Here is a 17712-nt window from a genome sequence, read left to right as displayed (position 1 = left end):
CTCACCCACTCAGTCACTCAGTCACTCACTCAGTCAGTCACTCACTCACTCAGTCACTCACCCACTCAGTCACTCACTCAGTCACTCAGTCACTCAGTCAGTCACTCAGTCACTCACTCAGTCAGTCACTCAGTCAGTCACTCACTCAGTCACTCAGTCACTCAGTCAGTCACTCAGTCACTCACTCAGTCACTCACTCAGTCAGTCAGTCAGTCACTCAGTCAGTCACTCACTCAGTCAGTCACTCACTCAGTCACTCACTCAGTCACTCACTCAGTCACTCAGTCAGTCAGTCACTCACTCACTCACTCAGTCACTCACTCAGTCAGTCACTCAGTCAGTCACTCAGTCAGTCACTCAGTCAGTCACTCACTCAGTCACTCAGTCAGTCACTCAGTCAGTCACTCAGTCAGTCACTCACTCAGTCACTCACTCACTCAGTCACTCAGTCACTCACTCAGTCACTCACTCACTCAGTCACTCAGTCACTCAGTCACTCACTCAGTCAGTCACTCAGTCACTCACTCACCCACTCACTCACTCACCACCCCACTCACCCTCACCAAGTGTGTCGCTGGTGGTGAGCTCACTCACCTCTCGCATAGAGGAGCAGCTCACCCTGCTGCGGTGAGTAGCACTCACTCACTCACTCAGTCAGTCAGTCAGTCACTCACTCAGTCACTCAGTCAGTCACTCACTCAGTCACTCAGTCACTCAGTCACTCACTCACTCAGTCACTCACTCAGTCACTCACTCACTCACCCACTCACTCACTCACCAACTCACTCACCCACCCACTCACCCACTCACCCACTCACTCACTCACCCACTCAGTCACTCACTCAGTCACTCAGTCAGTCAGTCACTCAGTCACTCACTCAGTCACTCACCCACTCAGTCACTCACTCACCCACTCACTCACCCACTCACTCACTCACCACCCCACTCACCCTCACCAAGTGTGTCTCTGGTGGTGAGCTCACTCACCTCTCGCATAGAGGAGCAGCTCACCCTGCTGCGGTGAGTAGCACTCACTCACTCAGTCACTCACTCAGTCACTCACTCACTCAGTCAGTCACTCACTCAGTCACTCAGTCAGTCACTCAGTCAGTCACTCAGTCACTCAGTCAGTCACTCACTCAGTCACTCAGTGAGTCAGTCACTCAGTCAGTCACTCAGTCAGTCAGTCACTCACTCACTCAGTCACTCACTTAGTCACTCAGTCAGTCACTCAGTCAGTCACTCACTCACTCACTCAGTCACTCACTCAGTCACTCACTCAGTCACTCAGTCAGTCACTCAGTCAGTCACTCAGTCAGTCACACAGTCAGTCACTCAGTCAGTCACTCACTCAGTCACTCAGTCAGTCACTCAGTCACTCAGTCACTCACTCACTCAGTCACTCAGTCAGTCACTCAGTCACTCACTCAGTCAGTCACTCACTCAGTCACTCAGTCACTCAGTCACTCAGTCAGTCACTCACTCAGTCACTCAGTCAGTCACTCAGTCACTCGCTCGCTCACTCACTCACTCAGTCACTCAGTCACTCACTCACTCACTCAGTCACTCACTCAGTCACTCACTCACTCAGTCACTCGCTCGCTCACTCAGTCAGTCACTCACTCAGTCAGTCACTCACTCAGTCACTCACTCAGTCACTCAGTCAGTCACTCACTCAGTCACTCAGTCAGTCAGTCAGTCACTCAGTGAGTCAGTCACTCACTCAGTCACTCACTCAGTCACTCACTCACTCAGTCACTCAGTCACTCAGTCACTCACTCAGTCACTCACTCAGTCACTCACTCACTCAGTCACTCACCCACTCAGTCACTCACCCACTCACTCACTCAGTCACTCACCCACTCACTCACCCACTCAGTCACTCACCCACTCACTCACTCAGTCACTCACCCACTCACTCACCCACTCACCCACTCAGTCACTCACTCACCCACTCACCACCCCACTCACCCTCACCAAGTGTGTCTCTGGTGGTGAGCTCACTCACCTCTCGCATAGAGGAGCAGCTCACCCTGCTGCGGTGAGTAGCACTCACTCACTCAGTCACTCACTCAGTCACTCACTCAGTCACTCACTCAGTCACTCAGTCAGTCAGTCAGTCAGTCACTCAGTCACTCACTCACTCACTCAGTCAGTCAGTCAGTCACTCAGTCACTCACTCACTCACTCAGTCACTCAGTCAGTCACTCAGTCAGTCACTCACTCAGTCACTCACTCACTCAGTCACTCAGTCACTCACTCAGTCACTCACTCACTCAGTCACTCAGTCACTCAGTCACTCACTCAGTCACTCACTCAGTCACTCACTCACTCAGTCACTCACCCACTCAGTCACTCAGTCACTCACTCAGTCACTCAGTCACTCACTCAGTCACTCAGTCACTCAGTCACTCACTCAGTCACTCGCTCGCTCACTCACCCACTCACTCACTCACTCAGTCACTCACCCACTCAGTCACTCACTCAGTCACTCACTCACTCAGTCACTCACCCACTCAGTCACTCAGTCACTCACTCAGTCACTCAGTCACTCACTCAGTCACTCAGTCACTCAGTCACTCACTCAGTCACTCGCTCGCTCACTCACTCAGTCACTCGCTCGCTCACTCACTCAGTCACTCACTCACTCAGTCACTCAGTCACTCACTCAGTCACTCAGTCACTCACTCAGTCACTCAGTCACTCAGTCACTCACTCAGTCACTCACTCAGTCACTCACCCACTCACTCACTCACCACCCCACTCACCCTCACCAAGTGTGTCTCTGGTGGTGAGCTCACTCACCTCTCGCATAGAGGAGCAACTCACCCTGCTGCGGTGAGTAGCACTCACTCACTCAGTCACTCACTCAGTCACTCACTCAGTCACTCACTCAGTCACTCAGTCAGTGAGTCAGTCACTCACTCAGTCACTCAGTCACTCGCTCGCTCACTCACTCACCCACCCACTCACTCACTCACCAACTCACTCACCCACCCACTCACCCACTCACCCACTCACTCACCCACTCACTCACCCAGTCACTCAGTCACTCACTCACCCACCCACTCACTCACCACCCCACTCACCCTCACCAAGTGTGTCTCTGGTGGTGAGCTCACTCACCTCTCGCATAGAGGAGCAGCTCACCCTGCTGCGGTGAGTAGCACTCACTCACTCAGTCACTCACTCAGTCAATCACTCACTCAGTCACTCAGTCACTCAGTCAGTCACTCAGTCACTCAGTCAGTCAGTCAGTCACTCAGTCAGTCACTCAGTCAGTCAGTCAGTCACTCAGTCAGTCACTCACTCAGTCACTCAGTCAGTCACTCACTCACTCACTCAGTCACTCACTCAGTCACTCAGTCACTCAGTCACTCACTCAGTCACTCAGTCAGTCAGTCACTCAGTCAGTCACTCACTCAGTCACTCAGTCAGTCACTCACTCACTCACCCAGTCACTCAGTGAGTCAGTCACTCAGTCAGTCACTCAGTCACTCAGTCAGTCACTCACTCAGTCACTCAGTCAGTCAGTCACTCAGTCAGTCACTCACTCAGTCAGTCACTCAGTCAGTCACTCAGTCAGTCACACAGTCAGTCACTCAGTCAGTCACTCACTCAGTCACTCAGTCAGTCACTCAGTCAGTCAGTCACTCAGTCAGTCACTCACTCAGTCAGTCACTCAGTCAGTCACTCAGTCAGTCACACAGTCAGTCACTCAGTCAGTCACTCACTCAGTCACTCAGTCAGTCACTCAGTCACTCGCTCGCTCACTCACTCAGTCACTCAGTCAGTCACTCACTCACTCAGTCAGTCACTCACTCAGTCACTCACTCAGTCAGTCACTCACTCAGTCACTCAGTCACTCACTCACCCACTCACTCACTCAGTCACTCGCTCGCTCACTCACTCAGTCACTCACTCACTCACTCAGTCACTCACTCACTCAGTCACTCACCCACTCACTCACTCACTCACCACCCCACTCACCCTCACCAAGTGTGTCTCTGGTGGTGAGCTCACTCACCTCTCGCATAGAGGAGCAGCTCACCCTGCTGCGGTGAGTAGCACTCACTCAGTCACTCACTCAGTCACTCAGTGAGTCAGTCACTCACTCAGTCACTCAGTCACTCAGTCAGTCAGTCAGTCACTCAGTCAGTCACTCACTCAGTCACTCACTCACTCAGTCACTCAGTCAGTCACTCAGTCACTCATTCACTCACTCACTCAGTCACTCACTCAGTCACTCAGTCACTCACTCACTCACTCACCCAGTCACTCACTCAGTCACTCAGTCACTCAGTGAGTCAGTCACTCATTCACTCACTCACTCAGTCACTCACTCAGTCACTCAGTCACTCACTCACTCACTCACCCAGTCACTCACTCAGTCACTCAGTCACTCAGTCAGTCACTCAGTCACTCAGTCAGTCAGTCAGTCACTCAGTCAGTCACTCAGTCAGTCAGTCAGTCACTCAGTCAGTCACTCACTCAGTCACTCAGTCAGTCACTCACTCACTCACTCAGTCACTCACTCAGTCACTCAGTCACTCAGTCACTCACTCAGTCACTCAGTCAGTCAGTCACTCAGTCAGTCACTCACTCAGTCACTCAGTCAGTCACTCACTCACTCACCCAGTCACTCAGTGAGTCAGTCACTCAGTCAGTCACTCAGTCACTCAGTCAGTCACTCACTCAGTCACTCAGTCAGTCAGTCACTCAGTCAGTCACTCACTCAGTCAGTCACTCAGTCAGTCACTCAGTCAGTCACACAGTCAGTCACTCAGTCAGTCACTCACTCAGTCACTCAGTCAGTCACTCAGTCAGTCAGTCACTCAGTCAGTCACTCACTCAGTCAGTCACTCAGTCAGTCACTCAGTCAGTCACACAGTCAGTCACTCAGTCAGTCACTCACTCAGTCACTCAGTCAGTCACTCAGTCACTCGCTCGCTCACTCACTCAGTCACTCAGTCAGTCACTCACTCACTCAGTCAGTCACTCACTCAGTCACTCACTCAGTCAGTCACTCACTCAGTCACTCAGTCACTCACTCACCCACTCACTCACTCAGTCACTCGCTCGCTCACTCACTCAGTCACTCACTCACTCAGTCACTCACCCACTCACTCACTCACTCACCACCCCACTCACCCTCACCAAGTGTGTCTCTGGTGGTGAGCTCACTCACCTCTCGCATAGAGGAGCAGCTCACCCTGCTGCGGTGAGTAGCACTCACTCAGTCACTCACTCAGTCACTCAGTGAGTCAGTCACTCACTCAGTCACTCAGTCACTCAGTCAGTCAGTCAGTCACTCAGTCAGTCACTCACTCAGTCACTCAGTCACTCACTCACTCACTCAGTCACTCAGTCACTCATTCACTCACTCACTCAGTCACTCACTCAGTCACTCAGTCACTCACTCACTCACTCACCCAGTCACTCACTCAGTCACTCAGTCACTCAGTGAGTCAGTCACTCATTCACTCACTCACTCAGTCACTCACTCAGTCACTCAGTCACTCACTCACTCACTCACCCAGTCACTCACTCAGTCACTCAGTCACTCAGTGAGTCAGTCACTCACTCACTCACTCACTCAGTCACTCAGTCACTCACTCAGTCACTCAGTCAGTCACTCACTCAGTCACTCACTCAGTCACTCACTCAGTCACTCACTCACTCAGTCACTCAGTCAGTCACTCACTCAGTCACTCAGTCACTCACTCAGTCACTCAGTCAGTCACTCACTCACTCAGTGAGTCAGTCACTCACTCACTCACTCAGTCACTCAGTCACTCAGTCAGTCAGTCAGTCACTCACTCAGTCACTCAGTCAGTCACTCACTCAGTCAGTCAGTCACTCACTCAGTCAGTCACTCACCCACTCACTCACTCACTCACCCACTCAGTCACTCAGTCACTCACTCACTCAGTCACTCAGTCACTCACTCAGTCACTCACTCAGTCAGTCACTCACTCAGTCACTCACTCAGTCACTCAGTCAGTCACTCAGTCAGTTACTCAGTCACTCACTCAGTCACTCAGTCACTCACTCACTCACTCAGTCACTCAGTCAGTCACTCAGTCAGTCACTCAGTCACTCACTCAGTCACTCACCCAGTCACTCAGTCACTCAGTCACTCACCCACTCAGTCACTCAGTCACTCACCCACTCAGTCACTCACTCACTCACCCACTCACTCACTCAGTCACTCACTCACTCACTCACCACCCCACTCACCCTCACCAAGTGTGTCTCTGGTGGTGAGCTCACTCACCTCTCGCATAGAGGAGCAGCTCACCCTGCTGCGGTGAGTAGCACTCACTCACTCAGTCAGTCACTCAGTCACTCACTCAGTCACTCAGTCACTCAGTCAGTCACTCAGTCACTCACTCAGTCAGTCACTCAGTCAGTCACTCACTCAGTCACTCAGTCAGTCACTCAGTCACTCAGTCAGTCACTCAGTCACTCACTCAGTCAGTCACTCAGTCAGTCACTCACTCAGTCACTCAGTCACTCAGTCAGTCACTCAGTCACTCACTCAGTCACTCACTCAGTCAGTCAGTCAGTCACTCAGTCAGTCACTCACTCAGTCAGTCACTCACTCAGTCACTCACTCAGTCACTCACTCAGTCACTCAGTCAGTCAGTCACTCACTCACTCACTCAGTCACTCACTCAGTCAGTCACTCAGTCAGTCACTCAGTCAGTCACTCAGTCAGTCACTCAGTCAGTCACTCAGTCAGTCACTCAGTCAGTCACTCACTCAGTCACTCACTCACTCAGTCACTCAGTCACTCACTCAGTCACTCACTCACTCAGTCACTCAGTCACTCAGTCACTCACTCAGTCACTCACTCAGTCACTCACTCACTCAGTCACTCACCCACTCAGTCACTCAGTCACTCACTCAGTCACTCAGTCACTCACTCAGTCACTCAGTCACTCAGTCACTCACTCAGTCACTCGCTCGCTCACTCACCCACTCACTCACTCACTCAGTCACTCACCCACTCAGTCACTCACTCAGTCACTCACTCACTCAGTCACTCACCCACTCAGTCACTCAGTCACTCACTCAGTCACTCAGTCACTCACTCAGTCACTCAGTCACTCAGTCACTCACTCAGTCACTCGCTCGCTCACTCACTCAGTCACTCGCTCGCTCACTCACTCAGTCACTCACCCACTCAGTCACTCACCACCCCACTCACCCTCACCAAGTGTGTCTCTGGTGGTGAGCTCACTCACCTCTCGCATAGAGGAGCAGCTCACCCTGCTGCGGTGAGTAGCACTCACTCAGTCACTCACTCAGTCACTCAGTCAGTCACTCAGTCACTCACTCAGTCACTCACTCACTCAGTCACTCAGTCAGTCACTCAGTCAGTCACTCAGTCACTCACTCAGTCACTCAGTCAGTCACTCAGTCAGTCACTCACCCACTCAGTCACTCAGTCAGTCAGTCAGTCACTCAGTGAGTCAGTCACTCACTCAGTCACTCACTCACCCACTCACTCAGTCAGTCACTCAGTCAGTCACTCACTCAGTCACTCAGTCACTCACTCAGTCACTCACTCAGTCACTCACCCACTCAGTCACTCAGTCACTCACTCAGTCACTCAGTCACTCACTCAGTCACTCAGTCACTCAGTCACTCACTCACTCACTCAGTCACTCACTCACTCAGTCACTCACCCACTCAGTCACTCAGTCACTCACTCAGTCACTCAGTCACTCACTCAGTCACTCAGTCACTCACTCAGTCACTCACCCACTCAGTCACTCAGTCACTCACTCACTCAGTCACTCAGTCACTCACTCAGTCACTCACCCACTCAGTCACTCAGTCACTCACTCACTCACTCAGTCACTCACTCACCCACTCACTCACTCAGTCACTCAGTCACTCACTCAGTCACTCAGTCACTCAGTCACTCACTCACTCACTCAGTCACTCACTCACTCAGTCACTCACCCACTCAGTCACTCAGTCACTCACTCAGTCACTCAGTCACTCACTCAGTCACTCAGTCACTCACTCAGTCACTCACCCACTCAGTCACTCAGTCACTCACTCACTCAGTCACTCAGTCACTCACTCAGTCACTCACCCACTCAGTCACTCAGTCACTCACTCACTCACTCAGTCACTCACTCACCCACTCACTCACTCAGTCACTCAGTCACTCACCACCCCACTCACCCTCACCAAGTGTGTCTCTGGTGGTGAGCTCACTCACCTCTCGCATAGAGGAGCAGCTCACCCTGCTGCGGTGAGTAGCACTCACTCACTCAGTCACTCACTCAGTCACTCACTCAGTCACTCACTCAGTCACTCAGTCAGTCACTCACTCAGTCAGTCAGTCAGTTACTCACTCAGTCACTCAGTCACTCAGTCAGTCACTCACTCAGTCACTCACTCACTCAGTCAGTCACTCACTCAGTCACTCACTCACTCAGTCAGTCACTCAGTCAGTCACTCAGTCAGTCACTCACTCACTCAGTCACTCACCCACTCAGTCACTCAGTCACTCACTCAGTCAGTCACTCACTCAGTCACTCACTCAGTCAGTCACTCACTCAGTCACTCAGTCACTCGCTCGCTCACTCACTCAGTCACTCACTCAGTCACTCAGTCAGTCACTCAGTCACTCAGTCACTCACTCAGTCAGTCACTCAGTCAGTCACTCACTCACTCAGTCACTCAGTCACTCACTCAGTCAGTCACTCAGTCAGTCACTCACTCACTCAGTCACTCAGTCAGTCACTCAGTCAGTCACTCAGTCACTCACTCAGTCAGTCACTCACTCAGTCACTCAGTCAGTCACTCAGTCAGTCACTCAGTCACTCAGTCAGTCACTCAGTCAGTTACTCAGTCACTCACTCAGTCACTCACTCAGTCACTCACTCACCCAGTCACTCACTCAGTCACTCAGTCACTCACTCAGTCACTCACTCAGTCACTCACTCACTCAGTCACTCAGTCAGTCACTCAGTCACTCACTCAGTCAGTCACTCACTCAGTCACTCAGTCAGTCACTCAGTCAGTCACTCAGTCACTCAGTCAGTCACTCAGTCAGTCACTCAGTCACTCAGTCAGTCACTCAGTCAGTCACTCACTCAGTCACTCACTCACTCACTCAGTCACTCAGTCAGTCACTCAGTCAGTCACACAGTCAGTCACTCACTCAGTCACTCACTCAGTCACTCAGTCACTCAGTCAGTCACTCAGTCAGTCACTCACTCAGTCACTCACCCACTCAGTCACTCAGTCACTCACTCAGTCACTCACTCAGTCACTCAGTCACTCACTCAGTCACTCACTCAGTCACTCAGTCAGTCACTCACTCAGTCACTCAGTCAGTCAGTCACTCAGTCAGTCACTCAGTCAGTCACTCAGTCAGTCACTCACCCAGTCACTCACTCAGTCACTCACTCAGTCACTCACTCAGTCACTCAGTCAGTCAGTCACTCAGTCAGTCACTCAGTCAGTCACTCAGTCAGTCACTCAGTCACTCACTCAGTCACTCACTCAGTCACTCAGTCACTCAGTCAGTCACTCAGTGAGTCAGTCACTCACTCACTCAGTCACTCAGTCAGTCACTCACTCAGTCACTCAGTCACTCACTCAGTCAGTCACTCAGTCACTCACTCAGTCAGTCACTCAGTCAGTCAGTCAGTCACTCAGTCAGTCAGTCACTCACTCAGTCACTCACTCAGTCACTCACTCAGTCAGTCACTCAGTCAGTCAGTCACTCAGTCACTCAGTCAGTCACTCACTCAGTCACTCACTCACTCACTCAGTCACTCACTCACTCAGTCAGTCACTCACTCACCCACTCACTCACCCACTCACTCAGTCACTCACCCACTCAGTCACTCACTCACTCACTCACCCACCCACTCACTCACCACCCCACTCACCCTCACCAAGTGTGTCTCTGGTGGTGAGCTCACTCACCTCTCGCATAGAGGAGCAGCTCACCCTGCTGCGGTGAGTAGCACTCACTCAGTCACTCACTCAGTCACTCACTCAGTCAGTCACTCAGTCAGTCAGTCAGTCACTCACTCAGTCACTCAGTCACTCGCTCGCTCACTCACTCACCCACCCACTCACTCACTCACCAACTCACTCACCCACCCACTCACCCACTCACCCACTCACTCACCCACTCACTCACCCAGTCACTCACTCACTCAGTCACTCACTCAGTCACTCACTCACTCACTCACCCACTCACTCACTCACCACCCCACTCACCCTCACCAAGTGTGTCTCTGGTGGTGAGCTCACTCACCTCTCGCATAGAGGAGCAGCTCACCCTGCTGCGGTGAGTAGCACTCACTCACTCAGTCACTCACTCAGTCACTCACTCACTCAGTCACTCACTCAGTCACACAGTCAGTCACTCACTCACCCACTCACTCAGTCACTCACCCACCCACTCACTCACTCACCCACTCACTCACTCACTCAGTCACTCAGTCAGTCACTCAGTCACTCACTCAGTCACTCAGTCAGTCAGTCACTCACTCAGTCACTCACTCAGTCACTCACTCAGTCACTCACTCACTCAGTCACTCACTCACTCACTCAGTCACTCACTCAGTCACTCAGTCAGTCACTCACTCAGTCAGTCAGTCACTCACTCAGTCAGTCAGTCAGTCAGTCACTCAGTCAGTCACTCACTCAGTCACTCACTCAGTCACTCAGTCAGTCAGTCACTCAGTCACTCACTCACTCACTCAGTCACTCAGTCAGTCACTCAGTCACTCACTCACCCACCCACTCAGTCACTCACCCACTCACTCACTCACCACCCCACTCACCCACTCAGTCACTCAGTCACTCACCCACTCAGTCACTCACTCACCCACTCAGTCACTCACTCAGTCACTCAGTCAGTCAGTCACTCAGTCAGTCAGTCACTCAGTCACTCACTCAGTCACTCACTCAGTCACTCAGTCAGTCACTCACTCAGTCACTCAGTCAGTCAGTCACTCAGTCAGTCACTCAGTCAGTCACTCAGTGAGTCAGTCACTCACTCACTCACTCACTCAGTCAGTCACCCACTCAGTCACTCACCCACTCACTCACTCACTCAGTCAGTCACTCAGTCACTCACTCACTCAGTCACTCACCCACTCAGTCACTCACCCACTCACTCACCCACTCACTCACTCACTCACCACCCCACTCACCCTCACCAAGTGTGTCTCTGGTGGTGAGCTCACTCACCTCTCGCATAGAGGAGCAGCTCACCCTGCTGCGGTGAGTAGCACTCACTCACTCACTCAGTCACTCAGTCACTCACTCAGTCACTCAGTCAGTCACTCAGTCACTCACTCAGTCACTCAGTGAGTCAGTCAGTCAGTCAGTCACTCACTCACCCACTCACTCACTCACTCACCCACTCACCCACTCACTCAGTCACCCACTCACTCACTCAGTCACTCGCTCACTCAGTCACTCACTCACTCACTCAGTCACTCACTCACTCAGTCACTCACTCAGTCACTCACTCAGTCACTCACTCAGTCACTCAGTCACTCAGTCAGTCACTCACCCACTCACTCACCCACTCACTCACTCAGTCACTCACTCACTCAGTCACTCACTCACTCAGTCACTCACTCACTCAGTGAGTCACTCACTCACTCACTCAGTCACTCAGTCAGTCACTCAGTCACTCACACAGTCAGTCACTCAGTCACTCACTCAGTCACTCACTCACCCACTCAGTCACTCAGTCAGTCACTCACTCACTCAGTCACTCACTCACCCACTCACCCACTCACTCACTCACTCAGTCACTCACTCAGTCAGTCACTCAGTCACTCACTCAGTCACTCAGTCAGTCACTCACTCAGTCAGTCAGTCAGTCAGTCACTCAGTCAGTCACTCACTCAGTCACTCACTCAGTCACTCAGTCAGTCACTCACTCAGTCAGTCACTCAGTCACTCACTCAGTCAGTCACTCACTCAGTCACTCAGTCAGTCACTCAGTCAGTCAGTCAGCCACTCACTCAGTCACTCAGTCAGTCACACAGTCAGTCACTCACTCAGTCAGTCAGTCACTCAGTCAGTCACTCACTCAGTCACTCACTCAGTCACTCAGTCAGTCAGTCAGTCACTCAGTCACTCACTCAGTCAGTCAGTCACTCAGTCAGTCAGTCAGTCAGTCACTCAGTGAGTCAGTCACTCACTCAGTCACTCACTCAGTCAGTCAGTCACTCAGTCACTCACTCAGTCAGTCACTCACTCAGTCACTCACTCAGTCAGTCAGTCAGTCAGTCACTCAGTCAGTCACTCAGTCAGTTACTCACCCACTCAGTCACTCAGTCACTCAGTCAGTCACTCAGTCAGTCACTCAGTCAGTCACTCAGTCAGTCACTCACTCACTCAGTCACTCACCCACTCAGTCACTCAGTCACTCACTCAGTCACTCAGTCAGTCACTCACTCAGTCAGTCAGTCACTCACTCACTCAGTCACTCACTCACTCACTCAGTCACTCACCCACTCAGTCACTCACTCAGTCACTCAGTCAGTCACTCACTCAGTCACTCATTCACTCACTCACCCACTCACTCACTCACCACCCCACTCACCCTCACCAAGTGTGTCTCTGGTGGTGAGCTCACTCACCTCTCGCATAGAGGAGCAGCTCACCCTGCTGCGGTGAGTAGCACTCACTCACTCAGTCACTCACTCAGTCACTCACTCAGTCACTCAGTCAGTCACTCAGTCACTCAGTCACTCAGTCACTCAGTCAGTCACTCACTCACTCAGTCACTCACTCAGTCACTCAGTGAGTCAGTCACTCACTCAGTCACTCACCCACTCACTCACTCAGTCACTCGCTCGCTCACTCAGTCAGTCACTCACCCACTCACTCACTCAGTCACTCACTCAGTCACTCAGTCAGTCACTCAGTCACTCACTCAGTCACTCACTCAGTCACTCACTCAGTCACTCACCCACTCAGTCACTCAGTCAGTCACTCACTCACTCAGTCACTCACTCAGTCACTCACCCACCCACTCAGTCACTCACTCACTCACCACCCCACTCACCCTCACCAAGTGTGTCTCTGGTGGTGAGCTCACTCACCTCTCGCATAGAGGAGCAGCTCACCCTGCTGCGGTGAGTAGCACTCACTCAGTCACTCACTCAGTCACTCACTCAGTCACTCACTCAGTCACTCAGTCAGTCACACAGTCAGTCACTCACTCAGTCACTCAGTCAGTCACTCAGTCAGTCACTCACTCAGTCACTCAGTCAGTCACTCAGTCAGTCACTCACTCACTCAGTCACTCACCCACTCAGTCACTCAGTCACTCACTCAGTCACTCGCTCGCTCACTCACTCAGTCACTCACTCACTCAGTCACTCAGTCACTCACTCAGTCACTCACTCAGTCAGTCAGTCACTCAGTCACTCACTCAGTCACTCACTCACTCAGTCACTCAGTCACTCACTCAGTCACTCACTCACTCAGTCACTCACCCACTCAGTCACTCAGTCACTCACTCAGTCACTCAGTCACTCACTCAGTCACTCAGTCACTCAGTCACTCACTCAGTCACTCACTCAGTCACTCACCCACTCAGTCACTCAGTCACTCACTCACTCACTCAGTCACTCACTCACTCACTCAGTCACTCACTCAATCACTCAGTCACTCAGTCAGTCAGTCACTCAGTCACTCACTCACTCAGTCACTCACCCAGTCACTCACCCACTCAGTCACTCAGTCAGTCACTCACTCAGTCACTCAGTCAGTCACTCAGTCAGTCACTCACTCACTCAGTCACTCACCCACTCAGTCACTCAGTCACTCACTCAGTCACTCGCTCGCTCACTCACTCAGTCACCCACTCACTCACTCACCACCCCACTCACCCTCACCAAGTGTGTCTCTGGTGGTGAGCTCACTCACCTCTCGCATAGAGGAGCAGCTCACCCTGCTGCGGTGAGTAGCACTCACTCACTCAGTCACTCACTCAGTCACTCAGTCAGTCACTCAGTCAGTCACACAGTCAGTCACTCAGTCAGTCACTCAGTCAGTCACTCACTCAGTCACTCAGTCAGTCACTCAGTCAGTCACTCACTCAGTCACTCAGTCAGTCACTCAGTCACTCGCTCGCTCACTCACTCAGTCACTCACTCAGTCAGTCAGTCACTCAGTCACTCACTCACTCACTCACCCACTCAGTCACTCAGTCACTCACCCACTCAGTCACTCACTCACTCACCCACTCAGTCACTCAGTCAGTCACTCACCCACTCAGTCACTCACTCACTCACTCAGTCACTCACTCACTCACTCACCACTCACCCACTCACCCACTCACCCACTCACTCAGCCACCCACTCACTCACTCAGTCACTCACTCACCCAGTCACTCACCCACTCACTCACTCAGTCAGTCACTCACTCACTCACTCACCCACTCACTCAGTCACTCACTCACTCAGTCACTCACCCACTCAGTCAGTCACTCACTCACTCACCACCCCACTCAGTCACTCACTCAGTCACTCAGTCAGTCAGTCAGTCACTCACCCACTCAGTCACTCACTCAGTCATTCACTCACTCACCACCCCACTCACCCTCACCAAGTGTGTCTCTGGTGGTGAGCTCACTCACCTCTCGCATAGAGGAGCAGCTCACCCTGCTGCGGTGAGTAGCACTCACTCACTCAGTCACTCACTCAGTCACTCAGTCAGTCACTCAGTCAGTCACACAGTCAGTCACTCAGTCAGTCACTCAGTCAGTCACTCACTCAGTCACTCAGTCAGTCACTCAGTCAGTCACTCACTCAGTCACTCAGTCAGTCACTCAGTCACTCGCTCGCTCACTCACTCAGTCACTCACTCAGTCAGTCAGTCACTCAGTCACTCACTCAGTCACTCACTCACTCAGTCACTCAGTCACTCACTCAGTCACTCACTCACTCAGTCACTCACCCACTCAGTCACTCAGTCACTCAGTCACTCACTCAGTCACTCAGTCACTCAGTCACTCACTCAGTCACTCACTCAGTCACTCACCCACTCAGTCACTCAGTCACTCACTCACTCACTCAGTCACTCACTCACTCACTCAGTCACTCACTCAATCACTCAGTCACTCAGTCAGTCAGTCACTCAGTCACTCACTCACTCAGTCACTCACCCAGTCACTCACCCACTCAGTCACTCAGTCAGTCACTCACTCAGTCACTCAGTCAGTCACTCAGTCAGTCACTCAGTCAGTCACTCAGTCAGTCACTCAGTCAGTCAGTCAGTCACTCAGTCAGTCAGTCACTCAGTCACTCAGTCACTCACTCAGTCAGTCACTCAGTCACTCAGTCAGTCACTCAGTCACTCACTCAGTCAGTCAGTCAGTCACTCAGTGAGTCAGTCACTCACTCAGTCACTCAGTCACTCAGTCACTCGCTCGCTCACTCACTCAGTCACTCACCCACTCAGTCACTCACTCAGTCACTCAGTCACTCAGTCAGTCAGTCACTCAGTCACTCACTCACTCACTCAGTCACTCACTCAGTCACTCAGTCAGTCACTCAGTCAGTCACTCACTCAGTCACTCACTCAGTCACTCACTCAGTCACTCAGTCAGTCACTCAGTCACTCACTCACTCAGTCACTCACTCAGTCACTCACTCAGTCACTCAGTCAGTCACTCAGTCACTCAGTCACTCACTCACTCACTCACCACCCCACTCACCCTCACCAAGTGTGTCTCTGGTGGTGAGCTCACTCACCTCTCGCATAGAGGAGCAGCTAACCCTGCTGTGGTGAGTAGCACTCACTCACTCAGTCACTCAGTCAGTCACTCAGTCAGTCACTCAGTCAGTCACTCAGTCAGTCACTCAGTGAGTCAGTCACTCACTCAGTCACTCAGTCACTCAGTCACTCGCTCGCTCACTCACTCAGTCACTCACCCACTCAGTCACTCAGTCACTCACTCAGTCACTCACTCACTCACTCAGTCACTCACCCACTCAGTCACTCAGTCAGTCACTCAGTCAGTCACTCAGTCAGTCACTCAGTCAGTCACTCAGTCAGTCAGTCACTCAGTCAGTCACTCACTCACTCACTCAGTCACTCACTCACTCAGTCACTCAGTCAGTCACTCAGTTAGTCACTCAGTCAGTCACTCAGTCAGTCACTCACTCAGTCACTCAGTCACTCACTCAGTCACTCAGTCAGTCACTCACTCACTCACTCAGTCACTCACTCACTCACTCAGTCACTCACTCACTCACTCAGTCACTCACCCACCCACTCACTCACTCACCCATTCACTAACTCACTCACCCACTCAGTCACTCACTCACCCACTCAGTCACTCACTCAGTCACTCAGTCACTCACTCAGTCACTCAGTCAGTCACTCACTCAGTCACTCAGTCAGTCACTCAGTCACTCACTCAGTCACTCACCCACTCAGTCACTCACTCACTCACTCAGTCACTCACTCAGTCACTCAGTCACTCACTCACTCACTCAGTCACTCACCCACTCAGTCACTCAGTCACTCAGTCACTCACTCACTCACCACCCCACTCACCCTCACCAAGTGTGTCTCTGGTGGTGAGCTCACTCACCTCTCGCATAGAGGAGCAGCTCACCCTGCTGTGGTGAGTAGCACTCACTCACTCAGTCAGTCACTCACTCAGTCACTCACTCAGTCAGTCACTCACTCACTCAGTCACTCACTCAGTCACTCACTCAGTCACTCAGTCACTCACTCACTCACTCAGTCACTCAGTCAGTCACTCACTCACTCAGTCACTCACCCACTCAGTCACTCAGTCACTCACTCAGTCACTCAGTCAGTCACTCACTCACTCAGTCACTCACCCACTCAGTCACTCAGTCACTCACTCAGTCACTCAGTCAGTCACTCACTCACTCAGTCACTCAGTCACTCAGTCACTCGCTCGCTCACTCACTCAGTCACTCACCCACTCAGTCACTCACTCACCCACTCACTCAGTCACTCAGTCACCCACTCAGTCACTCAGTCACTCACTCAGTCACTCAGTCAGTCACTCACCCAGTCACTCAGTCAGTCACTCAGTCACTCACTCAGTCAGTCACTCAGTCAGTCACTCACTCAGTCACTCAGTCACTCACTCAGTCACTCAGTCAGTCACTCACTCACTCAGTCACTCACCCACTCAGTCACTCACTCAGTCACTCACCCACTCACTCACTCAGTCACTCACTCAGTCACTCACTCAGTCACCCACCCACTCACTCACTCACCACCCCACTCACCCTCACCAAGTGTGTCTCTGGTGGTGAGCTCACTCACCTCTCGCATAGAGGAGCAGCTCACCCTGCTGCGGTGAGTAGCACTCACTCACTCAGTCAGTCACTCAGTCACTCACTCAGTCACTCAGTCACTCACTCAGTCACTCAGTGAGTCAGTCACTCAGTCACTCACTCAGTCACTCAGTCAGTCACTCACTCAGTCACTCACTCAGTCACTCAGTCAGTCAGTCACTCACTCACTCACTCACCCAGTCACTCACTCAGTCACTCAGTCACTCACTCAGTCAGTCACTCACTCAGTCAGTCAGTCAGTCACTCAGTCAGTCACTCACTCAGTCACTCAGTCAGTCACTCAGTCAGTCACTCACTCAGTCAGTCACTCACTCACTCAGTCACTCACCCACTCAGTCACTCAGTCACTCAC

The 17712-nt window shown here is 52.2% G+C and overlaps 1 protein-coding gene across 3 annotated transcripts in view; it reads left to right on the top strand.

Moving 5' to 3' along the window:
- Positions 1-17712, top strand: part of LOC116938391 (bifunctional 3'-5' exonuclease/ATP-dependent helicase WRN-like) — a 59878-nt gene that overhangs the window by 16872 nt on the left and 25294 nt on the right. The window contains exon 1 of one of the 3 annotated variants that reach the window (XM_076064430.1): positions 688-2838. The exons of the other annotated variants lie outside the window; for them this stretch is intronic. The gene's annotated coding sequence lies outside the window, so the exon portion shown is untranslated. Of the gene's footprint in view, positions 1-687; positions 2839-17712 lie in introns of those variants that run through there. 3 annotated transcript variants of the gene reach the window in all.

This window comes from Petromyzon marinus, unplaced genomic scaffold (genome assembly GCF_048934315.1).
Source record: "Petromyzon marinus isolate PM22_M1 ecotype Great Lakes invasive population unplaced genomic scaffold, UKy_Petmar_22M1.pri1.0 PM_Scaffold_441, whole genome shotgun sequence".
NCBI lineage: Eukaryota > Metazoa > Chordata > Hyperoartia > Petromyzontiformes > Petromyzontidae > Petromyzon > Petromyzon marinus.
Note: the sequence above shows the minus strand (reverse complement) of the source record. Positions and strands in the feature narration are given on the sequence as shown.